Consider the following 25,570-nt stretch of genomic DNA (forward strand, 5'->3'; position numbering starts at 1 on the left):
CGGGAGGCTGTGCGTAGCCCGAAGCCGCCGGGAAGGCTGCCGAGGTGGGGGTTTGTCCTGGCGCAGGGTTAGGTCGGAGGCTGCAGGCGCGTCCCCAGCTCCTGTAATAGTACAGCGAAGGGGAGCGAGGCCCTCGGTGGTGATGCTGTTCAGCCCGGAGGCCTGCCGCACAACTAACTCCCTTCAGAAAACCAAACAAAGGGAACCTGGGCGCGGAGGCTCGCCCTTGCTTCTCCCAGGGAGCAGCAGCCAGGCTAATTCCCGCTGTTCCTCTCAGGGGCTACTGGGCAGTTCCATCTGTGCATCCTTCCATGTATCTCCAGCGTCTATCCCAGCAGGGGCACTCAGGCACTTTGACACTTCAGTTAGCTCAGGCCAGGTGAGACAGTAATGAAGGAGAGAGGAAACGTGGGAAACAGACGCCAAATGCTGGAAACAGTTGGCACACGGAGCAGTGTTAGCGGCAGGTGGCTCTGGCTCTGCCCTGCTTCCACCACTCGGTTTTCTGAGCAAGGATTTTGGGGTGTATGTGTGATGTGGCACGTTTCTCTGGCCCAGTATGTCCAGCTGAGGAAGCAAATGGAGGGGGAATGGGGTGAAAGCCATGTAACTCTCTCAGACCCCGTGGACAAGCCATAACGGGAAGCAGTCTTGAAGAGTGCGCTGCGATGAGGTCACTCCCAGCACAAGGAGTCCTTTGAGAAGCAGAAGGATCCTCTGGTGGGAACTGAGACGAGACCTCCCAGATGCCAAGCAATGAAGCATTAGGAAATGGAGCATTTCATCTGACATTTCAGCGGCTGGGTTTGCTGAAAACAGGGAAAAGAAGAACTGAATTTTTGTTTTCAAAGAAAAAATTCAAAATTTCCTAACAAATGCAGTCCTGACTTGGAGCTGGTGAAACATCTCACTGTGTTAACGATAAAATTTTCAGTGTGATAATGCCAAAGCACATATACAAGAGCTGAAGCAGTGTCTGTGTTCCATCTGTGCTCTACGATATTGAAATATTGCAGTGTAATACAAAAGCACACAGAACAAAATGAGACAACCATGTTTTACATTATTGAAGTGAAATAACTGCGATATTGTCAAACAAGGCAAGTCAAAATACGTCGCGTTCACTTTTTAGAATAGAAATTTGCATGTAAAGAAATCTCTCAGAATTTTACCAAAGCCCTTGAGGAGTTTTCAGGCAATAGTGAAAGGCTGTGGCATCGGGGTGAGCAGTGAGGAGCAAATGCCATTTTGCAGAAGTGATCCAAGCGTCTGTGTCACCCCACATCGCGAGGAGCTCCCGCGATGCTCCTGACAGCAGCACAAATGTGGCCGTGTTGCCCTCAGACAAGATCTGAATCCATAAACTGGAGCCCGAGGCCTTCGGCAGCGATTGCTTTGTTCGATCCCACCTCCCACCCGCGTGCTTCTAATTCAGAGCTCCGGGCAACGCCTTTGTCCGCACCACTGAATATGCACAGGGCACTGCCGCAGCCCCAATGTGCCGCATCAGACCTGCTCCCACCCTGCTCCTTTTGGAAGGTGGATATGATGACAAGGACCGTGCCTGAACCTGTAGCTAGGCTTAGGCAAGGTCTGCTCTGGGGACGGCAAGGGGAGCACAGAGAGACCTGGGGTGGGCTTGGTGTCCCCAGGCTGCTCTCTTTTAAGGGTGCTGCAATCAGATGGGCCCACGTTGCAGAGAAAACGTGCTGAGAAAGTGGTGGTTTCTGATATGTGAGAAGTGGGGAGGCCTAGAAAGAAGAAAAAGTAGGTTCCAGATTGTCAGAGCTTGCTATACTTTCTGTCCTTTTTTCAAGAAAATCTCAAAAACTGTCATTTCAGGTCAACAAAGCATTTTGATTCAGGGCATTCAGAGTGTTGCATGTGAACCTCTGTATTTAAATGTTTTTGTGTATACCCGATTAAGCAGAAGAATCAGGAGCCACTTGGGTGAGAACATAACAATCTCTTCCAATTTTATCTGAAGCATCATAAGACCTCCTCAATGTTTTTGCTGAAATGGCTTTTTCAGGGGGGAAAAACCTCAAAAATCCCAAGTCAACCAGCTATTGCGAGGGTGCCACCCAGATGTGTCCCTCTGTGCAGGGATCATTGGTGGGGGCCCACCAGATGCAGGGAGCTTCCTTGTCCCATCAGAATGGGCACAAGCTCCATCAGCTGTAAGAAGATTATGTCAAGAATGTTCCTTGTCCCTTCAGCATCCTCCCACACCCCTCTGGACTGTCATCCTTGTTTTCAAAATTTGGCCATGCTTTCTCATTGTTGCCTTATAGCTGCTTCTGGCTCTACTTACTCACCCCATCAGCACAAGAGTCCTCATTGCAGCCCTTTTATGCTCTATATATGATTGTCTTGTTGTCCCTGCAGCACACAGAGATCTTGCTGACTTCAATTTTCACCCTTTAGATCATCATTTTCTGACACTAGAAAATATTTCCTATGGTTTCCTTTGAAAGATGCTTCAGAAAACATAGAGTGGTTCATCTGTAAGGTGTAAGGTCAGAGGAGATGATTAAACCCTCCAGTCCAAAGTCTCATATCCATCACAGCTTCTTGCCTTTCCTCTGGTTAGAGCTGCACCAAGTGTGAGAACATGTACTTCTCCCAGGACAGACAGGCTGCAGGGCAGGAGCCATCCCATTGCCCATGTCCTATTGCAGCAGCTCAAAGGTCACAGCACGTCTGCAGCTGGCAGCCACCTCTGCTTGGGGATGGAAACCTCGTGGGATGCGGGATCAGGTGCCTCTCCTGTTTCAGTGGTTGACCAGCATTGTGGAAAAGAGCCTGATTTCTCCATAGAGTTTGCTTGGCCTCCTCCTCTGCCCATTAGTGGTTGCTGGCTGAAATAATGTGGCATGCCTGGAAGGAAGAGGTAATGTGCTCCTCTCAACAGTGATGGAGCAAATGTGCAGAAGAGCTGTGTTGGGTGAGATATGAAGTCGTGGCATCTCAGAGTTCCTTCATCTGTGTTTCGTCTCTGGACACCTTCTGGTCTGGGCATCAGGTCTCATTCTTAGCCCAGGGAGGAGCAGTGCTGTAGCTCCTGTTCCTAAAGGCTCTACATTCGGTCTTCACAAGGCACTGTTCTTGGAGCATACATACATTAACATGAGGCCATGAAGTCTCCTGTAAATAGGTGAGGTAGCACAGAGTCACCCCTGAGTTAACTAACACACTGCCTTTCTCCTGAGTGCCCCACCTAGAGCAACCCTCTTAGTGCTCCTCGAGTAGAGTTAACAATTCATGTGTAGGACATCAGAGAGGGGCAAACCTTGTGGGCTGAGCAGGAATCCTGGTGGGATATCCCCCGACACCTTACGTGACTGCATGCAGCACTTGTGGCGCTGTGCCCCTCTCTGCATGCATGACAAGGCCTTTGTAATTAATTTATAGGAGCTGTACAACCAGCCATGCTTGCACAGCGAACTGTGGATTAAATCTAACATCAAAGAGCGACTGTGAGGCTTCTTGGCATATATAGGCCATCACTTTTAATGGCTCAGCCATCTCTGCAGTTAACTGCTTCAGCCCCCGGACTATGCCTAAGGACTGAGGGTTTCAGCAGAAGCATGGAGAGGGTGTCACACCCCACTGTTTGGGATGTTTTGTCTTTATACATGTATTTATTTTCAATGCATCTGTGCTCTAGTTTGTAACTTAGAGCACTTAGAGCTTAGGGTTGATGCGTAGGTGCTGGACAATAAGAAGAAAAGGCTCTGACATCTACAGTTCTTGGCATGCCTTGAAATCCACCTGTAAGCAGCCCAGCAGCAGCACCAAGGGGAAAGCTTCATTGCAATTTGGAGCTGTGTATTTATTTAGTTTAAAGTTCATTATTGTCATATGGAAGCAGAGTAATGAAAGAAATTTTCAGAGCAGGGGAAACAGGATTTCTTCCCTGCATTTATGAAAATAAGCATGAGATCAGATTGCTCCCTGCTTGGTAAAAAATCTGCCTTATCACAAAGTGGATGAGGAAGAAAACAGTGGGTATCACCCTGTTACCTATTCCTCCATGAACCATGGCACCGGAGCAGAGGGAGAGCAGCGGCAGAGGAACTTCTGCTCTGAGCCCTCCAGCTTTCCTCTCTGGTATCCCTGTCCCCTTGCTGATAAGACTTTACTAGCATCTTTATCTTCATACAAGGCATGGGAGACCCATCACTGAGTCTTTAATAATAAAGAAAACCCAGGAGAAAAGTGTTGCATTATGCCCAGGTGCTGACCTATTTGACATGCATGCATTTATCCTGAAGCTTTTGGCAGCCAAAGATTGAATACTGAGGACACCTCTGCCTTGGAGAGCAGTGCCTTGGTGGCACTCTAGGGGATGGAAACATTCCAGTGCCTGCTAGCTATGCAAATATAATGCTTGGCACCTTTACGTGTATACTTTTAATGCTACAAATGTGTTTGCCAACTCCCATATTTTCCAGCATGTTGAGTTCTGCTCTCTGTATATTTTGCCAATCTACTGAACGTGTTTTCAGTCCCATTAGGGTAAATAGAAGGCTTCCTCCAGCTGGCCTCCTTGTGCTTCTGGGCAGCCAGACGGCTGCCCTCGTGCAGAAGGGGAGCCAGCTCCCACTAAAGCCATCACGAGGTCTGGGGAATGAGGGGAAATGGGCCCCTAAAGGTGGGGTTTGCAGTTAGGGCTAGGTGTGGGGAGGAGGGAGACAAAGCTAAGCTGGCAGGAGGCATTGCACAGATGATGGTGAAGACTTGGTCCTCTGAGGTGAGAGGTGCAGACTTGGTCTTCTTCCTGTCCACTGCCTCTCCTAGCTGCAGGGATGTGCCTGCACCCCAGAGGATGAGCAGAGTGTGACCTCTGCCCATGCTTTCAAGTAAAATTGTGATTATGTTTTTCCATCGTTTGGAAAGATATAATTTCTCTGGGGCACATGGAATTAAGTAGGGCCAGGTAGTCAAGGAGACAAATGGCATAAAATTAAAACAAACACTGCTAGGGAGATGAGAACCTGCTTTATGCGGAATACTGGGAATACTGAGAGGAAACCTAATTAGCAAGTACAGCTCCACTTTAGTGGAAAGGACATGAGGGAAAGATTGTGAAGCCCATAAGTGCCCAAACTTGCTTGTCACAAGAGCAAGCTCCAGCGTGTGTTTGGAAGTGGATCTATAAAGGCTGTGTACTCTCAAATGGTACAGAAGTGGAGTGGAAACCAATTATCGCTCAGCAGCTTTCCTGTGTACACGTCTGACAAATCTCACTCATTTTAATAGGAAAAATCCTTGTGGGGAAGGGTGAAAAACTCCACAGTGTTCACACACTTTACTTTACTGAAGCCCAAAGTGATTTGTCCTGTTAACTTCAGCTCAGGTTTGTGGAAGTCCATTAGTTACATGCCCAGGGACCTGAGCCCCTTGCCAGGTCCATCTGTGTTTTTCTAATGCTTATAATATGCAGGGTGATCTTCTGGTTGCCTTTGATCAATCTGCCTTAGTGCAGAGCTCTTTTTGATCTGCCGTCTCCTGTAAGCATGAGCGTGGCAAGCCCTTGTCTTTAGGTATCAGTTGAGAGATGAAGTTAAGGACACTTGTACAAACACCAATCCCTCAAGTAAGCTAGCACCAGACAAAGGCAGAACTGAGAAGTAGTTGGAGATGCCAGTAGTGGCAGCTCCTGCAGCACATCCCTGATCCAGGCAGAGGACGTGGCAGGTATGGCAGGACATGTGTGACTCCCAGAGTGCTGCCTACAGTTTTGTAATTTTGGTTTCTCCTCCTCTTTTATTGAGTTTTGTTGTTATTTGCAAATGTCCCATTAGGTTAATATGTGCCAAAGAACAACCACTCTGACTGTAAAAGATCTTCATTCAACCGTCCACAAAAACCTGTAGGTGCTTTGTAAGAGAGTAACTGCCTGGGTTATAACAACCAGCTGTCATCACAGTATTTTAAGCTAAGGCAATGTATACATGAAGGTAAAGGATGTGTACTTTGAAATGTCTTGGCTGTCTTAAGCCTCACAGTGATGCAATGTGCCTGGCGCCGGGCTGCACAGCTGCTGGCTGCCCACTTCTTGTGCCAATAGCCAAGGCCCCACACAGGGCCATGGGGCTGAGCAGTGCAGGCAGCAGGGGACAAGGCATGGCAGCAGCTGGGCTCGTTTCACTGCTCCTGAAGCTGAAGAAACCATCACTTGCAGCAAATCCTAGAAATTGGCTGCATCTGGTCCTGGGAAGCTTCCAGGATGCTTACTGGCAGAAAAGAAGAAAAAGACTGTTTTTCCTCAAAACAGTAGAGAGAAGTAGGAGTCTGGGAGAAAAATAAAGACCAGCTTGAATTCCAGAGGGCTCTTGACTTTTAGAAATAACGTAGGTTGCAACTGATTTTTTTTTCCTGTTATACAAGAGAAACCAATTTAATTCCACTTGTAGTGAAGCATAAGATTAGATGGGACTAAATATGTGTGTAGGTTGTTTATTAGCAAATGGAAGAGAGCAGTGAAGGAAAACAAACAAGCTTGTTTCAGGAAGGTTTGTCACCGTATTACTGGTCACAGGAGCCCCAGGGGACAGCAAGCACGTTTCTAATTGAGCTTGGACAGCCACATTCTGATGGGGCAGATCCTTGATCCAGAATAGGAGAACTGCAAAACTCCACTCTACTGAAAAAACTTGATATTTTGCGTAGTGATGGCAACCCCTGAGCTGTTTGCAAGTATTGGTCCTTTTCAAAGTTGGTAACTCAATGGTTAGTGCACCCAAAGCACCAGGAGGCAGCTCCATGATCACTCACCTGGATATAAAGGCAGTTTGTGTCAATCCTGAGTGGTCCCTGCAGCTGGAAAGGCTTTTGCATCATCTAATCTGAGCCTCTTATGCTTCAACCGAAACCTTTATCCACAGTAAACAAAGAGAATGGTTTATTGCTCTTCCTGCTGTTTTCATCCTCTCTTCTGGAATAAATTAGCCCAAATTAGCCAAAATTCCTTCCTCATGGCTTGTGTTTTCCAGATCTTGTATGACTCCTCTGGATTCTGCCTCTTTGATTCTCACCTTTCTGGAGGAGCAGTGCCCAAAGGTGGAAGCAGCACTAATAAGCAGGGTTTTCTTGACCAAAGCAGATTCTCTTCATTTGGCTTACCAATTGCGTTCATACATCCCAATATGATTTTGATCTATTTTTTCATCAAAAGATAACTATATTCTAAAGCCTGCATGTGTGATCCTCTATAAGCTCTTCTGCTTCCAGCAAACCCACTACCCATCCAGCCATCTCCATTCCGTGTTTAAGAATTTGTTTATTTCTTCCTAAGTATACCATTTTGTACTTCTCTTTATTGAAGTGCCTCCTGTTATTTTCAAACTATTTCTTCATCTTATCAAGACCATTTTGAATTCTAATCTTATCAAGTGTGCCTGCAGTCTCTCCTAGATTAATGCCACCTGCAAATTTAATAAGTGTGTTCTCATTCCATCATCTAAGTCATTAATGAAAACATTGAATAACATCTGCTACAAGAAAGATCACTGCAAAATCTCAGCTGATAAATCGCTTCAACCTGACAATTAACTGAGCAGCTTTAAGCTATCTTTATTCCCAGTCTATAGAAACTTCCTTTGGGCCATTCTTCTCTAACTTGTTTATGAGTGTGTCATATAAGACCGGTGTCATAAACCTTGCTGAAGACACATGACATTGACTGCTCCTGCCACGTCCACAAAGCCTATTACCCTGTCTAGAAGGAAATTGGGTTGTGTTGATGTGATTTATTCTTGACATATTCCTATTAACTTCAACTTTTCTCAGCTTTATTATTTGAGTTGCTTAAAAAAAAAAAAAAAAGTGATTATTTCATGATTTTTTTTCCTAGAAACTGAAGTTCAACTCATAGCTCAATAATTCTCTGAAAGAGAACAATTTATTTGAATTACAGACTTTATCTGCCCGGGGGCCATTTTGCAAAAGCTGTCTTTGGTGGCCATTATCTTTGGGGAGTGGTTTCATGTCAATGTACTCTATGGACTTTTCAAATATCTCTTATCCATCTGCACAAAAGACTAAGAAAACCAGTGAGGATGCTGTTCTCACACTGTCTTTCTACTCATCTTCATGGTATGCCAGACTGGAGGACTTCTCCCTTCAGCCAAAGCACCAATTAATGCCCATAGCTGCCAGAGGAACACAGAAGCACTGCTGAAAGCCTGCTGGGTTCCTCTCCTACCATGCTGGGCTACCGATATGAATGCTGCGTCTCTGCTGGCTGGCCAGATGTGTTGGGCTCAGCAAAACTCCATGGGGCTGGTTGTAGAGCAAGGTGATTCTAGTGAGCTTCTGCTAAAGAGAGATCTGTAGCTGAGAATTATCAGTAGGCAATGCCATTCACGTCTTTCAGAGGGACAATGGGAGAGGAATCAAAGGCACTGTGATACTGCTAAGTATTATGATGCTAATTTTTCATATAAAGGATCAGAAGCTACAGACCTTGTAAAAGGGGCTCTCTCTGCTCTCTCTCACCCCACTCCCTGCTGCATTTTAACCAGCAGAGCTTGTGTAGGAGCACTGGGGAGTCTCTCTCTGCCTGTTCTGGCAGAGGACTTCCCTAACCATGGCCATTTCCTGCCTTCGCATGCTTCCTTTGTCAGCTGCTGAGGTGACATCTCTCTGCTCTTGCCATTACCTGGTCCTGTGGCTGGGGCATCCTGGACCAGCTCGTCTTGGGGACATCAGGCCAGGAACACCATGCCATCACTTCCTGCGCTTGGCTGTCACCCACAGGCCTCTGAAACAAATGTGGCATGGGAACAGAGGAGCAGTGAGGAATGCAAGCAGACAAGCCCATTGGAGAAGTTTAAATATCTCCCAGGGAATGAGCCCCTTTGTACGTGCGTGCATTCAGCGGAGGCCCTTTCATGGACGTGCCCTGAGGAAGGCGGGTTAGTGAAGCTGTGCACAATGCCTTTATGAGCCAGCACCATTAGGGCATGGGCAGCTGAGCTGCTGGGTTAGGCCTGAAAGCCCCTGGCATATGGGGAGGCTGGCCTCTATTTAACCCTTCCCCAGCTAGCGTTCATGCTGAAAGGGGTGCACTTGCCATTACTGGTGAGGAGAAACAGATTCTCTGCACTTAGCTGAAGCCCTTTTAAGCCACTCTGAATAGGATCCACTAAAAGATCCTAAATTAATTCAGGCAGCAGCCTCTGTATGAAAAGTTCGACTAATGAGGGCGGGCGTCGTGTCCAGGGGGTGGGAGGAGGATGAGCAGTGCCCAGCACAATGCTCCTCGCTGTCATATCCTGCACAGACGGAATTTGTATTTATTTTTCTCCTTTTTCTTTAGGGGATGACACAAAGGAGGAGAAAATAACTCCTAGAATGTTGCAGCTGTGCAAGCAGCGCCCGCCCTGATTTGTCTGAGCAAGGCCCCAGCGACGTGAGGGGAGGCTCCCAGCCACTGGCAAATTGTATTACAGGGGAAGAAAGCCTCCAGCCTCGCTTATTTGATGCCGGCTTATTCATAGAGTGGCATTAGTCCTGCTGCCTGCTGCTTTGTTGGCTGATGGGGAGGAGGCCCAGGCAGCCTCCCCAGTAGGGTGGTGGAGGCCTCATCGTGGCCCTGCCTCAAGGGTCAGGGGTCACCCGCAGCCTCCTGACAACCCCAGCTCCACATCTGCTGTGTGGTGATGTTAACGCAGCCCCTGCGTGCCCTACATTTGTAATTAGCCTCCCTGGGGGATGGGGAGAGGGGCAGCTGAAAGCGGACGAAGATACATTATGGGCAGTGCAAGGGTGGGGGCTTCTTTCCTTTGCTGACCACATCAGCCTCCCCCAGGATCTGGTACTTACATCTTCATTTTGATTTTCGGTTGCTAGCTGAGCTATGAGATCATTTGTCTCCTGACACTTCTCATTCTGTCTTTGTGCTACGACAGGGTAAGAGATGGAATGCTTCATCAGGTGATTTGGGGGGCACTGGCATTTCTGCAGAGGAAAGCGTGAACAAGGTGAGTGTTTGTGATGAGCAGGCAGCTGCTGTGAGCTGAGGGTGCAGAGGACTGCAGCAGCCCCTGTTACTCTGTACTGCAAAAAGAGCTTCCACCTCCCATATCCCAGAAAACACAAGAGCTGGACAAGAAGGGTTAAAGCTGAGCCGAAAATAGTAACTACAGAAGTGCTTACAAATGAAAATAAATGAGGATATTCTGTAGTTTAAAAAATGAATACAAGCATCAGAAGTAAGATGTAGAAAGGCATGCATTATGGAAATAAACAGAATGAGTCAGGGTTAAAAATAGGTAAATATTGAGAGCACACAATGTTTAACATGTACAAATTGTAAGAGCAGGAATGGATCCAGACCTAAGCAATGAAATAAGAGCATGTTAGGAAACAACAACTCTCCCTCCTGCTGATTAAGTTTTAGCAAGAGGGTGTGGATAGGACATTGAATGGCTGGGAAACACAGAAGCAATGATGGATTGGGAGTATTTGGAATTGAACTTAATTGTTACTCAAATTAATAGACTGTATCCAACCTTTAGGTCAGACACTAATGCTTTTGTTTTCCATTTTCCTCCCCTCAGAGCTCTGTTGCACAAGTCGGAGTAAGTGTGATAGTTCACAGGTTTGGAGGCAGGCTCTGTGCTACGTTCCGCCGTTCTGCGTTGCTCCTGCACAGTGCCCTCCAGCTCCTCTGCTCTGCGAGATGCTCAGAGCTCTGCCACTCGTCTGTGCTGCCACAAGAACATAAATCATAGGAATTACTGGTTGGAGATGGCAAACTTGTCCTCTGCGAGAGTTAACATATCCTCTTGGATTCAGGGGATGCAATTACAGAGCTACATATAGCGATGAGGGCTGGTGGTTCATGTTGGAAATGGGGCAAACCGTAATAACAGGACTGAATTCAAGAAAATTGCTGTTTTTTGATTTATGAAAGAGAGAACAGCATTCCTAGTCTGTTACTCACTTCAGGGATCCTGAGGCTTTTATCATATTCTGTAGGGTCTTTGAGGAATTACAGAAGTTTTCCAATATATCAAAGATTATTCTCCTTCTTTAAATAGAATCAAAAAATAAATAAAATCCAGCTGTACCTGCTCACACCAGAAACTGGGGACATGCTGAGATGGTCTCTGCTGCTATTTACGTGCACCAATCCTGACCCAGGGGGAGTGCGAACAGCACCTGGCAGGAGAAGCTGTGGTACATCCGCCCCTCCTTATTACTGATCCTGTGGACAAAAGGATGCTGCCATTAACTTCTACAGCCTCACAGCCTCCAGCTCAGGGACTGCAATCAGGGGAGAGGTTTGTTGCGGAAGGACCAGCCCTCCTGGGGCCTCAGGCACATGAGTGCCATCTCTTTCTCTACCTACAGTACACAGCACCTTATGGCCATTGCCTGGCATGATGCTGGATCACCACGGAGGGATCCAGTAGTTCTCCAGCAGGGGAAGAGATGAATTCTCTGACAGAAATAATATGGGAGATTTCTAGGACAGAAGAATCCCTGCTGTGAACTCATTTGGTCACAGGATATCATATATTTTTAAGTGAATCCCAGGCAAGGTTCCAGACTAGGTGTCACCACCCACCAACTGAGCAATGCTCTGAGCTGCTGCAGGACCATGTCCCCCATAGTACTGAATGCTTTGATAGCCACAGTCCTTCAGGGCCAAGTAGTGCATCTAAACCACCCACTGAAAAAGTGAAATCCCACCATATCTGTTTGTTCCTCTCTCAGTTTCCTTTTGATGGCACGAAGGCATCACTGCAGGGGCCTGTCATGTCGTTGCTCTTTTTTATTCTAAGGGAATTTACATAGTGAAGTAGGATCTATATGTGAATATATTTATCTGTTCCTTCATCTTGTGGCAGTCACCTGTGGTCACAACCCTATGTAGTACTACAGCTGGTGGCTGCTTTGTCACAAAACAGAGAAGTGAAGTGCCGAGCTGGAGACTTTACAGTGGGAAGAGCTGAGTGCTATAGAAACCTGAGTCCAGATTTGAGATTAATATTGCTATACATAAAACAAACATATCCTGAACAGTAACATGGAATGTTATCCCAGGAAGCCACCCTATGCAGGTGCTATCTGTGGTGATTCCTTGTCACACTGCAGACAGGATACCCGTGGCTGTTAGCACAGCAGTCAGTCTAGGCAGGACATCGTGCACTGTCCTGCATTTCTCCTGAAGCCACTACTCCTGTCACTTCCCCAACAGCACCTGTCCAGAGCCCGTGACAAGACAGTCAGGCTTGGAGCCAGGGGTACAGATGAATCAAACTTTTGCAGACGTGCAAGTCTAAATCAGAATCATCTTGTATTCTACGTGCAGCGGTGAGCAAGAGTCTGGGGAGGGAGAGGAGCACCCACTGTGGGAGTCACTCCTACCACTGGGAGAAGCCAGCAAGTCTTTTCAGAGAGGTTTCAATTGCGAACTATGTATATTGATTTCTATTATTTCTGAAGCTATCAGAGGTTGCCAATTAATTTCAGCATGCTGGGCTTTTTTTCTGGGGGCAGGTAAATACTGGGAAGCTCTGACAAGCTGCCCTTTTAGGTGTCATTCAACCTGCATCAGCACATTATATATGGATAGCACTACGTAAACTCCGCTGAGTCAAACCAAGGATTGTATTTGGTCTCTGACAAGTCTGTCTCATTTTCTAACTTGGTGACATGAGCTATGCTGATGCACAAGTGGGTAGCAAATATGGTGAGTATATAAACAAAATAGGCAATGAGTCAGATCTAGCATTCAGTCCCTGGAAGGATGCCACATATTCTCAGGATTTTGCTGTGGAGATCAGCAAGTTTTGGTGTGTCCTGTGCTGAGTTAGAGATTGAAAAGCAGAAGAGCTGGAGTCTTGCATGTTGGTCAAAAAAACAGAAGGCTCAGTCCGCTACAATCACTAGAGAAAGGTTCTGCCCAGTGTACGGAATGAAGGACAAGAAATACATCACCTTCTCAAAATTTAATAAGGACTTTTTCTTCTTCCTCCCACAAAATGCCCTTTGTGGGACATGCAATCACGAGTCACACTAATTGGCTTTGTCTCGAGGACAAAGATTTCCTTTCTGGATTCAATCAGCAAGTATACTTCTGCATCTGCCTCTCTAATTTGGATAAGCGACCCTCCTCTTGTCTCCACTTATCAAAGCTATAAGTTCTTCTACACAGCCTTGAGGTTTTTAACAGCTTTTAGAGACTCTGTTCACAAGGAGAAGTAATGTCACAGGGTATTTAAATTAATTGGAGATAATAGCCCAGAAAGAGCTGAGGCTGGACTCCTCGCAGGCCTTTAGCCTGGTTAATGACCAGCCACTATCCTTCTTCATGCCTGCAGGAAGGATGTTGTGGTGTCTGGAAACTGGCACATCAGGGCCCTGACCTCATACTGGTGAGAGCATCTTTGGCAAGTCTGTCTCGTTTTCTTGGCTTCCTACTGTATATTGCATTCAATACTTCTGAATCATGTTACTAGCTGGCCAGTTCTTCTCCCTGACACTTCCTTTTTCTTTTTTTAAAAAACGATCTTAGATTATTTTCATTTTTCTCAGGAAAAGGTCCTCCCTTGCCAGTTGTTACTATTGCAAGATCTACTGAGTAACAATCTTTTAGCTAAAGAACCGATCAGGACTAGCTAACTGATGCTATTGCTGTAGGCCTGCATGCGAAATGCTTGCCACACCCTCGCTCTTTTGAATGAGTACAGCTAGAAGTGCATAGGATTTGCTTCAGCAACTGCATGTGAATCCAAATTTAATTTGGAGAAAGCTGATTTCAGCCCTTTTTCCCTTGTTCTGTCATTCCTGTCAATCCTGATCTGTAATTTGTGCAGGGCATCATTTCAGGCATCTCTTCAATACATTTTCTGTTTATTGAAGAGATCATTTTCTGTTAATGTGTTTGTTCCATATGACATAAAGCCAAAGTCTGCCATTAGACATAGACCACCAAGCTGAGTGGGTCAAAAGCCTGTACAGAAACACAGCACGTCTAAAGGGTTGCAGATGATAACAAGCATATCCAAATCATGATGCAGATAACGAACAGGACATTTGAAAGCAGCAGCATTTTGCTACTTCTTTGGTTTGAGAAATGTGATGAAAGGCAAAAAGGCATCTGAACCACAAGCTGCAGCTCACCCTGCACCAAGAGATCTCTCTAGCTTCCTGGCTTCGGGACAGTTAATGTCACCCAGAGCCAGGAGGGGAGAAAACAAAACTCAGCATTGCCTCTCCTTTTGTTGCCTCTGTGAATCTCACAAAGCCCCTTTCCTTTCAAGGGATGTGCTGGGATCTCTTACCCATTACTACAGCCCTGGGGACACTGCTGGATTTTATTGCAGAAGGCTCTTAGCAGACCCACTGACTGCATCCCCCAGCTTAGCATGTAGTACTTTCATACTGTTCTTTTATTACTTTAAGGCTGTTCCTGTCTCTCCAGGGAACAGTGCTTCTTTGATATGAAATTGATAGCAGTGACAGCTATGATTATCATCTTCTCTTCTTTTGATAATTTATATTACTTCAGTGTTTATTCACCTGTCATGGCTTACTGATAGAGAATTTACCTCCATGTTGAGTCTGCCTTCAGTCCTTCTCCACGATCGTCTCAATCTGTTTCGAGCCAGGTTTGAAATGTAGAATGTTAGTTGAAATGGGATTTTTGAATACTCCTTTAAAATCACTGTTTTTGTATTATTATACAGAATAAATAAAAAGGAAAAAAAAAAAACACACACCCAAGCCCAGAGCTAATGCAATTCCTCCAGTAGGTGGAATCTGAAAGCTAAGCAATGAGAATAACTAACACAGACGTTGAAGTCAGGTTTTACTTTGCCTAGCTTAGCCCTAAAATGCAAAGGGTTCAAACCAGATATTTTTCTGGAGTTAAGTGCATATTGCAGCTGGAGGAGCCTCTGTATGCTCTGCAGAATACAGCCCAGTATGGTGAGTAGGGGGGGCGCTGCTGCAGGCAAGACTGCTCCGTGATCCTGTTCCTCTATTTTTGTCTTTCTTCACAAAAATGCACCACAAATTAAATTAAAAAATGCTGAGAAGGGCAAAGAGAAAAATGCCTAGGCAACAAGGACTGAGGAGAGACTTGAGAAGGAGAAGAAGCCAGACCTGTGAAATCTGAGTCGTGCATCTTAGAGTGATTTGGAGGGGTGAGGGAAAAGACTTGTTAGAAGATTGTAAACACTTCGCAACAGTAGCCATGCGGGAGGGAATTAATCACACCCACGTAAGACAATAAAACAACAGAAAGAGCCTGTGCTAAAGAAGGAAAATTATGAGCAACCTTTGCTCTAAGAGTGGCTGAGACCTGGAGGCAGAAGATCAAGGTGCCGATACTACCACACTCCAGCTTGTGTCCCTCCTTCCCTGCTGCCCTGCACTTGCAGAGGGCTGCTGCAGGGTGAGTCCTGTTGCTGCAGGATGGCAAACTGCATGGCGGCTCTTTAAAGAAATGGATGGGAAAGACAAAAAGCAAGAAACCATCCTCTGAGGGGACATCCATTTTGCAGCAATCTGCTACCAGGCATAGACTCCCTGACAGCAAGACAGCGTGAAGGGGTTTGTCTGTCCCACCTGGCTGAAACAGGGGCACGGTGCTGTAGGCAGCTCTGCTTGCATCGGCGGCTCCAGCACTGCCTTGGAGCTGTCAGTGTGGGGACAACCTCACTGTAATTGCATCCTGCACTGCAGGGAAGGCTGCTTCCCTCGCTGTAAAGCTGTGTGCAGCTGAGGGCAGGCAGCATAAGGAGATTATCTGCCTACAGAGTTAACAGATCTCTCACACAGACTCAGCAGGTGAGTTTATCTATCCGCATTTACACCACTCAAACAGCACAGTGGTGCTCCACAGGGCATGTCCTGGCACTGTGCCTGGAGAAGCCCAGCCCGGGCATCAGTCATTGGCACTGCCATACAGGGAATCACCTTGGTCACACTTTGCTGAGTGGCAGCCTGAGCAATTCTTCTGTTCTCTCTGTGAAATGAACATGCTACAGCATCTGGGATGCAAATAAACCCTACATTCCTCTAATTAACACTTCATGCAAGACTCCAGAGCACTTGCAGGTTGTGAAACAAACACCCAAAGCTGATTTCCTACAACAGTTTGGAGACAGAACTCTTTCCAGAACATCAGCCTGAGCCATGTTGCAAGGGAGACTTGGATATTGCAGCAAATCTGTCTTATTATGAGGCATTTGTGTCCTCCCAAGTGCATTCACTTTCTTTTACTGCAGAAAAAAAGTCATAACACTATGTATGGAAACTGTTGAGTCACGGCCTAAACCACTGATTGATCACCTGAGGCAAAAACTGAGTTAGCCCTGGGAGCACAAGTGAAGGCAATTCACCTGTGTGACTGAGAGGGGTGGAGCCTGGCTGCACCTCTCCTAGACCCCATTTAAGGGGTCTCTTTCTGGAGATCTCTCCTTTTGGAGTTTTCTACTGAGAGCCTTGGACATGGGTGAGCATTTTATTTTTGATTATTGCTTTCCACCATGATAATCTTTCTGACTATAAACCTATTAAATACCATCCTAACCTCACTACTCTTCTAATCGTACATTTGTTAATTGTACACAGTCTAATAATGCTTTGGTATCCTCTGCAAAGCAGTGTCTCTGCACATGAGGTGAGGTATGCTCATTGCCCCCAGCACCATTTAATTAGTATTTATTGCACACATACCTAAGGCACTGTTCCATTACTCTGAGAAAAATGGATGATGCTGTGAGGTGGTTGTGATTGGAATTAGTCACTGATGCTTTTATTTACTTTTAAACAAATGTTTCCATGTTTTAGCATTAATATTAATGCCTTGGGTTTTATTTCACTTGCAGGAGAGAAAAGTCTTTCTGTTCTTTAGTGAGCACCAAAATAACAATTGCTTCAAGTGAATCACCTCTTTCTACACCTTTGATACATGAAAAAGTCCACAACATTCTGTATGTCAGATGTCCCCCTGTGTTTTTACCTGCTGAACCAGGGAACTCTGCCTTTGAAGGTGCAGGAGCTTCCTCATGCAGCTGAGGGGTGTGGCTGCTCACAGCAGAGCAGAGGCACACCTGAGTCCCGAGTGCCCCTAAATGGAAGCAGAGGGCCACTCTCAGTAGCTATGAACACTTGTGAAACTGTAAAGCAGAGGTTTGTGTCATCTAATGAGTCTCAAGCGATCTTAATTGGCAGTTTTGAGATGTTGCTGTCTCAAAGATGCATCTGACTATGCGCAGGTAAGGCAAAGACATTTCTTATGTATTTCCTTGCTCTTCCTTCATCATTTTTAAATGACAAGCAGTGAACCTGTGCTCAGGCTGTATCTAATGAGACTGATCTTTGACTTATCTGGCATCACCTGAAGGCCCCTTTTCACCACTAGCTCTAGGTGAGAGAGGGAATGAAGTGTTTACTAAACCACTCCTTAAAGCTGCACTGATTTCCACTAGACAGTCCTATTCCTGATATTATGTACGTGTTTTTTCTCCTTGGAATTAGGGTCTGGCCTGAAGCCACATGACAATAAGCAATAGAAAATGTTCCAAGAATAGATAGCTTACTATCTCCCCTTTGTCAAGCAGTGCCACATGGGGAACAGACAAGTTGAAAGTAGCAGCAAATTATGTAAAATGCTTGAACAAGAATTACAAGATGTGCCAGATAATGATATATTTTTTGTTTGCAGGCTTATTCAACTCTGCAACATTAAAATGAGCCTTCGATGGTGCTTTGTCCTGTAGGATGGGGCTTTCTCAGCATGTTAACGAGCCCAGCCCCATGGTGCTCCTCCACAGGGGTTGCCACCATTCTTGCTTGATCAAACCCTGCAGTCTTGAGCAGAGCCAAAGAGGCTGGGGGCTAGTTTGCTTGAACTAAAGAACATGTAGTATGTTCTGATGATGATTATTATGTCACGTGTTTGAGGTCTGACAGCCAGATCTAATGCTATCTGCATGAAGCACAGATTTCTATCCCAGTATGAGTTTTAATCCCTGAGGGGTTTTAGAGTTGGCTTTATTGATACAACATATAAATGTTCTTGGGACAGGTGCCACTACAACTGATAAATCTTCAGAGAGGTAAGTGACAATGCTGATGTTGCTTTCAGCTTGTGTGCTGGTCAGGAAACAGGGCACTATATTCCTGTGCTAGGACTCGGGAAGGCAGGAAGCACTTCCATCATTCTGTGTACCTCTGTTTTTCAATTATCTCTGAATTTCTGAGCTCTATTTTCTAAGGATGAGTTTTCAATATAAATATGGTTAAAAGAGTCACTGTCATAGTGAGACTAACAGTACCAGTTAACCTAACGAAAAACATTGCCTTCCCTCACAGTCCCTGCCTTGTTCTACTTATGACCCTCCTTCTTGTGGCTGATGGGGAGAAATGAGTACACAAATGGTGCCAGAACAGAGCAACCATTTTGCATTTCACATATATCACACAGCTTTATTTTTCTCTCACTTTTCAGCTGTTATCACAGCATTTATGAAAGGAAGGAAATGTGTGGATGATTTGTGGAGGAACAGAATGTGCCCTGAATAGATATGTTGGTTTTTCAGTGATTGGATGCTGCAATCACTGGAAGTTATGCAGGGCAGTCAAGTTTAAGCATTACCATTGGAGAAGGGGTGAGGAAGGCTTTATACACTGCCAGGGCTCCTTGAGCTTTGCTTTTTAAGAGGCAATAGCTGAGATCTATGTTTTATTCCAACTGGAGCAATGTGACACAATAGGCAGACTGGTGTAGAGAAGGAAAAACATTAGTGCTGAGTACCTAAAGCACCAGGTTTGCAATGCCGTTCAGCTGCCCCATCTCAGCTCTGGGGATACATCCTTCTACATGCATCAGCTTTCCTGGCCCCACAGCTGAGCCTGCTCATGGACTTCACAGGGGTGCTGATGACAGTGGTGAAGGAATGGCTGCATGACATAACATCTGGATGTTGAACAGCCTCTTGCTTTCCAAAGCATTTGTTGGGCTTTGAGAAAGGCAAATTTATCCTGCTGGGGAGAAATGAGCAATGATTTGCAGTCAGTGAGGATTTATTTGTTTAGTCTCTTCTCCCTTGGCTGTATATTTTCATGTATTCTTTCATTTTGTTTGTTTTTAAACATCAAACAACATTCACAGTCCCTCTTGGGCCACTAACAACTCCCTGCAAGTCAGGTTCTGTTACTGAGCCTGTTTGACAAAGCCACGTGCACCAGCTTCCTTCTCCATGCTCCTAACTTAAACACTTGAGTGCACAAACCTAAAGCTTCTTGTTCACAAACAGCCAGGCACGCTGCTTTGGCCGTTTGTGGCCCTCCGTGCCACAATAACTATTCTGTGCCAGCTAGCGTACAGGGGAAACCCCAGTGTGACAGAGCCTGGTCAAGGCAATTGAAATGAATATTCAAGAGGTAGTTTTTGTCAGCCAAAGGTGAAAGGCTAATTGATGATAATTAGCTTCCAAAAGCAATTATTCACATTGGTTTTGCTGCTGCTTTCTTCCCCTTGCACAACACTACATACACCACTTGCTTTCTTATGCATGAGAACAGCCACAATGGTCAAAATAATACCATAATGCCCCCCCCAGTAGCCTACAGCTGGAGTTCAGAGTGTGCAAAGCAAACAGGGGGTGCAGACTGATGCTAGAAGTCGAACCCAATTCGTGTGTGCTGCCATCAACAGATCTTTTCTCAGTTAATATGCTTGTATCTTTAAAATAATTTCTGCTTTTGAATGGTGCCCTGTGGCAATGAATATTGCAGTTCAGTTACGGTGTAGGTTAGTGCATTTTTCTTGTCACTTGTGACTATGGAATTGCAGTCCTATTTGCTTGTCTTGTCCAGTTCCCTGACAAGGGCAGACTAGCTTGGATCAAGGTGCTCAGGGCTGACAACCTTTGAACACCCTGGGATGAGGATTGTTTCAAAGAGTTCCCACAGGTAATGGAGCCACAGATCCCCTCTGCAGAAACCATAGCAATTCCTCTTCTCTGTACCATTCACATCTAGTGGCATAGGCAACAAACACTGGTTTATCTTTTTCTCACATCACTTCTGGACTTCTAGCTTTGAAAATGGTGTCATGGATGCCCTTTGCAGTTCTGGCATCAAGACCAACTTAAGAAGCAGGTTATATCCCAAAATACTTAGTTCAACTGTAGTATATTTACATACATTATAAGATCTGTGTGAAGGCTGGTTGTGGTGATTTGTTACTGTTCTTTTCATTCATTTGTTCTAAGAGTTTCCCTGCATCTGAATCATAGAATCAGAAGGTTGGAAAGGACCTACAAAGTCATCTAGTCCAACCATCCTCCTCCCACCATTACTATCCACTAAGCTACTAAACTGTCTCTCGTAGCACCTCCATTCATCCAATGAATATGAGCAGGTTCTGCTCAGCCCCTGTATAAAGTAACTGCTGCAGAAGCCTCCCTGAGTTCCTCTACCATAAACACTGATGTAACTCATTTATTTGGTTTTCTTTAACTGTTTCTCCCGTTAAGTATCCCTTTGGCACCTCAGTCATTTGCAGGAGCTGGTAGCTCCCCAGCAGGCTGGCAAGCTCAATCAGATCATGGCCAGGAGTGCTTTGGAGATAGAACTTCTTTTCACTGTGCATCTTATCAGATTCTAGCACAAGGGATCTCACCCTGGGCTGAGGCTCCTGATGTTACTGTTACAGCCAATTGCTGTTATCTCCATCTAGATTTTGGAGTTGCTGCTTAATAAACAAAAAAAAAACAGACAGACAAAACCAACAGTAAACCTCTCCGTGTCTGATGCCTTGCAGGTGCTGTATTCACACACAGCTGCTTTTGGGGGCTGTGTCCATCTAAGAAGTATTTCTCAGCGGTGATTGTAGCAGGGAAATGGCTGTGGGCTGCCTCACACAGGTATCATTTTCTTCTCTGTGAAAACAGATGGAAGCAATGCATCTGCAAGCACAAAGAGCTTTTTGTGTAACTCTCTGAATGAGCACATGCATTAGAGGAATGTGATGACAATAAACTTGCTATTATCTGCCCACACAGTCCCTGCACGCCCTGGAGCTCACAGCCAAGCCCCTTTGGCAGCAATGACACTGAGCTGCAGACGTGATTCCAGATGCAGCAATGGGACCATGTGGGAAGCGGGACGCTTGGTGCCAGCTGGGTTGGGAAGAGCTGCTCTTGCCACGAATGCTGCATAAAGATTTTGGGGTCACTGTGTCAACTGCACCTGTCAACACACCTCTGTGAAAGTGATACCAGCACATTCACAGCTTCAGAGGCAGCCTCATAAATTGCTGTGCTCAGCTCAGCAAGTTATAGGTGTTACTGCACGGACTTCTAATGAGGTATCTTATGGAAATGCATCAGAGAATGAGTTGGACCCACTATCAGAGCAGTCCATCGAGGACAGAAAGTGCTGCCCTCTGACATCAAATAAACAGCACCTGCACAACTGTTCGTATTCACAGATGAGTCCATTTTAAACTCATTCCAAGAAAGCTGAATTTGATAGTTCAAGAGCTAATTTAATGTTGTTCATGATCATCTAGCACTGGACGTTAAAAGAAGACTGAAAATACATGATAACACTGGCAAGCGAATGCTGAAATCTCATAGATTTTGCAAGACTGGAGAGGGATCACAGTAATAATTCTTCAAAAGGCTGACAGGAGAATTAACAATCTTTTTTCTTGTCTTGATTAGAAAGTAAACATAATTTACAAAATAAAGTGTACGGAAAAGATCCAGACTGCTGTCACACCATAATTGAGGTTTAACCTTTAATATCACAATGCAAAAGTTTACCTTGGCAGTAAAGTCGTCATCATTAGGTTACACAGTGCAAAGCAACTTGTACATCTTCAGCATAACACATGAGAAAAGAACGTGTAGAGTCACTGCTAGGTTTCTGAGCAGTAAATGCCATGCGGTGCTGCCAGAAGGGCTCCACCAACATCACATGTGTTGTAGGCATACACACTGAGGGCTGGATAACTGAGAAAGAATCAGAAAATTGGGATAATTGCTAGCTTTCATGAGGCAGATTATATTTCAGAAAGGATAAAGGGAAAAAAAGAAAAAACCTACTTAAGTAAAACTAGTAATTTTTTTCTGGACTTTGGGCAGGCATGCAAGTATGCACCATGTCCCGTAGATCTCTCCTATTATTAATGCATTCCAAATTTGTTTATAAGGACTTTACTGAGCTTATGTACACATAAGAGATAAGTTAAATACCAGGAATAGAGATGGTATGTCTAACTGTGCAAAAATAATTAGTCTAGAGCATGAACCCTGTTTTCTGTCAGCTCGATGGCTGTGACACGAGCAGGGTGTTGGAGCTGCTCCATACTATTCATCACTGCTGGGCAATGTCACACATTTTACTTTTCAGATTTTTACATTCACATTTCCTCATGTGTGGTGACACAGTGTCAGTACAGAAGGAGCAGTTTGGGTTATTCTATAAGTGATCTGAGCACCAGAAGAAATAAGACACACTGCTAGAACAGCTTCATCAAAGCACACCTGATAACTGAATGCATTGCCTTCAAAAGATAGCTATCCCTGAGTGATTTTATTTTTCATACTTTCATTTAATCGGTCTTGGCTGATTATCCCTAAGTGCTGGAGAGAAACCTATCTCACATTTTCATGCATGAAATTTGCTTTGGCAAGGCAGACAAAAATCAGCAGAAGCAGCTCTTTCCCTGCCTCCAAAGTTGAACAGCGGCTGAACTGAATGGAGAGCTGAGTTGATCACTTTGGGGCAGAGCAGGTGAGGTGACCTGTCACAGCAGGTGGCCACCCCCAGCCCACTCCCCAGCTCCTGCCCCCACATGCCCAGCACTTGAATGGCCATCGGGCAGCATCAGGCTGGCAGCGAGGAGGCAGGTGTGGATGCTGTGAGAGCTGGAGCTTCAGAGCTGTGCTGAGATGGCTCAGGGCCCAGAGCTGTTTTCTCCTGAGCTGAAGAGCAGAGAAATCTGACAGCCCTGCCAGTGACTGAGAGCTTCAAGATGGGAGAGGATTTGGGAAACTTCCCTGAAAAAGTCTGCCTTTCAGGGCCTTACCACTCTCGGAGAAGAAGCTTTTCTTGGTATCCGAACTGAACTGCCCATGATGCAACTCAAGGTCGCACTTGTCCTATTACTGTTACTTGGGAGAAGAGGCTGACTTCCACCTCACTACACACAACTCAGGGCAGCCAAAGAGGCCTCAGCTGTACCATCTTGTAGTGGAAATGCTAAGTCATGGCTTGAAGCAGTGATTGAGCACCTGGGGGGAAGGCAGGGCCAACCTAGGGGAGTTCAGCTGCATGCAATGAACCTGAGTGACCAGAAGGGCTTGAGCCAGGATCCACCCCTTCCCAGACCTCATTTCAGGGTTGGCAGTGGAGGTGAGGGAACCTTATTGGAGATCCCTGTGTACCTGAGGCCTTCTGAAGGTAAGAAGTTTTTTGTTTGTTTGTTTTTGTTGCTGTTGTTTTTGTTTTTTCTTTCTTTCTTCCTTCCTTCCTTTCTTTCTTTCTTTGTTTCTGTGTCTGTGGTTTCTGCACTTGAGCTTATCATTCCTTACTACAACCTGGAACTCTCCTATCCTGCTGTCGCTTGCTGTGTTTCCCATTACGTTATAGTGTTAAACATCTCTATCTTGTGAAGGTGTTGTGGGTCCTCTTGCAGTTACCACAGTGAGGAGTTGAGTCTTCTCCCACATATTTCCAAGGAATTACAAAACTTGGGTGAGAATGTGAGGTATCAGGCACAGAGAGATGTAAACGAGCATGAAGCCAGTAAGAAGTCTGGGGCAGGAGGCCCAGACCTGCGTAATCTGGTGTGACATTATCAGTATTCAGTGGTGACAGCTCTTGTAGAGACTTGCTTGTGGAAGTGTAATGTTCAACCCACAAAATACTGGATTTTCAGTAACCCACTGAAGCATGTTGCTAAGCTGATTAGTGATGGTATATGATGATCTGATTGCGTTCAAAATGGTTTCTATCTTGCCCCTAAAAGACCAAGAAAACAGCCACAGAGCCAGTTCTGCGCCTATGGAAACATTCTTCACCATTGCTTGCCTCATGTGAGAAGTCACTGTTATAATTAATGCGGAGATGGAATTGCTAGTTGTCATCACTGACAAAGACAGACAACCACCAAAGCCTTTACTTGTGTCAAATAGCATCAGTTGTTAATAACATGTTTTTTTTCTGAGATGATGAGTAGCAGAAGTATAATATTAAACCAGGGTTCATCTAATTGAACAGAACACATTGTGAATAGACTGTGTGAAGCTTTAGAGCTTTCAGACACAAAAATCAAATTGTATCTAGTTGATTTTTCTAAAGCTGAAGTTAAGCAGGAATTAATGTAGTCATCATCAGGGATGAATGATAGGAGAACCCAAACAGAGCTATTGGCTAGAGATCCTAGAACCTGGTACAGGAACAGTACCAGATAGGAGGTTGGCTGTGCGGACTGGCCGCTTCTCTTGGGTGTGCATGCTCAGCAGGACAGGGCTGTGCAGGAGCTGCACAAACTCAGTGCTGCTTCTCTTCCAGGGGAAGGCAGGAAGCCTGCCTGGCACTGCATGTGGGATGCTCAGGGCATTCTCTGCTCTCCCTTGATATGTCCCACTGAGTTCCTGAGTCAGGTACTGCTGAGTTTCACACACTGTGCACTGTGTAAAAATTGTATTTTTCCAAGGTTTTGCATATTCTGAGCATCAACTTCACTGAATGTATTTTTTTTTTTTTCTAGGAGAAAGCATTAAGGACTTACTGTTGTTAGCCTGTTCATGCTTTATACACTTGCAGCACACCCTTCTTTCTCATTTTCTTTGTAAAGCAGACAGTTTCTGTCTCTTCGATGTCTTTCCATAGAGGTTTCCCCATGCCTTTACCATTTGTTGATCTCTCTTTACACCCACTACATTAATCTACATCGCAGCAGAAACACAGTTGCACTTTGTTAAGGCTGCAAGGGTTTTTCTGCTTTGTAGCTGACTTTTTTTTTTTTTCCCCTAGGCTCAGAAGTACACACATTTACTTGCATAACTCACAGACTTGTCATGAATCATGGTGATACAGGATGGTGCTGAGATCCAAACGAATGATTACTAGAGAGAAGGGCTGTAAAATCTAACTTCTCTCTGAAAAATAAAAAAAAAATATTTCTGCTTTCCTAGTTAAAAAGTCTTATCTCTTGCCCTCCAGAAATGTCAGGAATTTAAGATATAGGCTAGGTAATCCTCTGGGCATGCAGCCCTTGAGGAGTGCACCTGTGCTCTGAGGCTGACAAGGATCAGGATGCTCTGTACTGGAGGGAAAGGGCACCTGCACCAGGAGGAGAGAATGTGGGATGGGGACACAGCTGGTGTCACTCAGATTGCAGCAGGGGCTGCTTGCAGCTGCTGATGGCTGCAGAGAGGCTGTAGCCAAGTAGTGTGTGTCTCAGCCCCATACATCGTTATGGGACTGCAATATGATGTTCTCATTCATGCTATGAAACCATTCGTGTGGGCATGGATTTGAGATCTGCTGCTGACAAAGCCAGCTGGCCTGGAGG

At 45.4% G+C, this 25,570-nt stretch overlaps 3 long non-coding RNA genes across 4 annotated transcripts; all 3 read left to right on the forward strand.

Moving 5' to 3' along the window:
- The first annotated feature begins 8,966 nt into the window (after nt 1-8,966).
- On the forward strand, nt 8,967-13,285 carry LOC109367757. Its single transcript, XR_002115151.2, has 3 exons — nt 8,967-9,826; nt 9,921-9,992; nt 10,572-13,285. It is a non-coding gene; the product is annotated as an uncharacterized LOC109367757 (long non-coding RNA).
- A 3,106-nt stretch (nt 13,286-16,391) lies between these two features.
- Nucleotides 16,392-22,580, forward strand: LOC109368005. Of its 2 annotated transcripts, XR_002115639.2 has the most exons (4): nt 16,392-16,483; nt 16,860-17,249; nt 20,804-20,906; nt 21,045-22,580. It is a non-coding gene; the product is annotated as an uncharacterized LOC109368005 (long non-coding RNA). The 2 variants fall into 2 exon arrangements; XR_002115641.2 differs by lacking the exon at nt 16,860-17,249 and having other exon boundaries at nt 16,414-16,483; nt 21,045-22,578.
- Nucleotides 22,581-23,362: 782 nt separating this feature from the next.
- LOC109368007 lies at nt 23,363-25,228 on the forward strand. Its single transcript, XR_002115643.1, has 3 exons — nt 23,363-23,451; nt 24,020-24,086; nt 25,030-25,228. It is a non-coding gene; the product is annotated as an uncharacterized LOC109368007 (long non-coding RNA).
- Nucleotides 25,229-25,570: the final 342 nt, after the last annotated feature.

Source organism: Meleagris gallopavo, chromosome 5 (genome assembly GCF_000146605.3).
Source record: "Meleagris gallopavo isolate NT-WF06-2002-E0010 breed Aviagen turkey brand Nicholas breeding stock chromosome 5, Turkey_5.1, whole genome shotgun sequence".
NCBI classification, from domain to species: domain Eukaryota; kingdom Metazoa; phylum Chordata; class Aves; order Galliformes; family Phasianidae; genus Meleagris; species Meleagris gallopavo.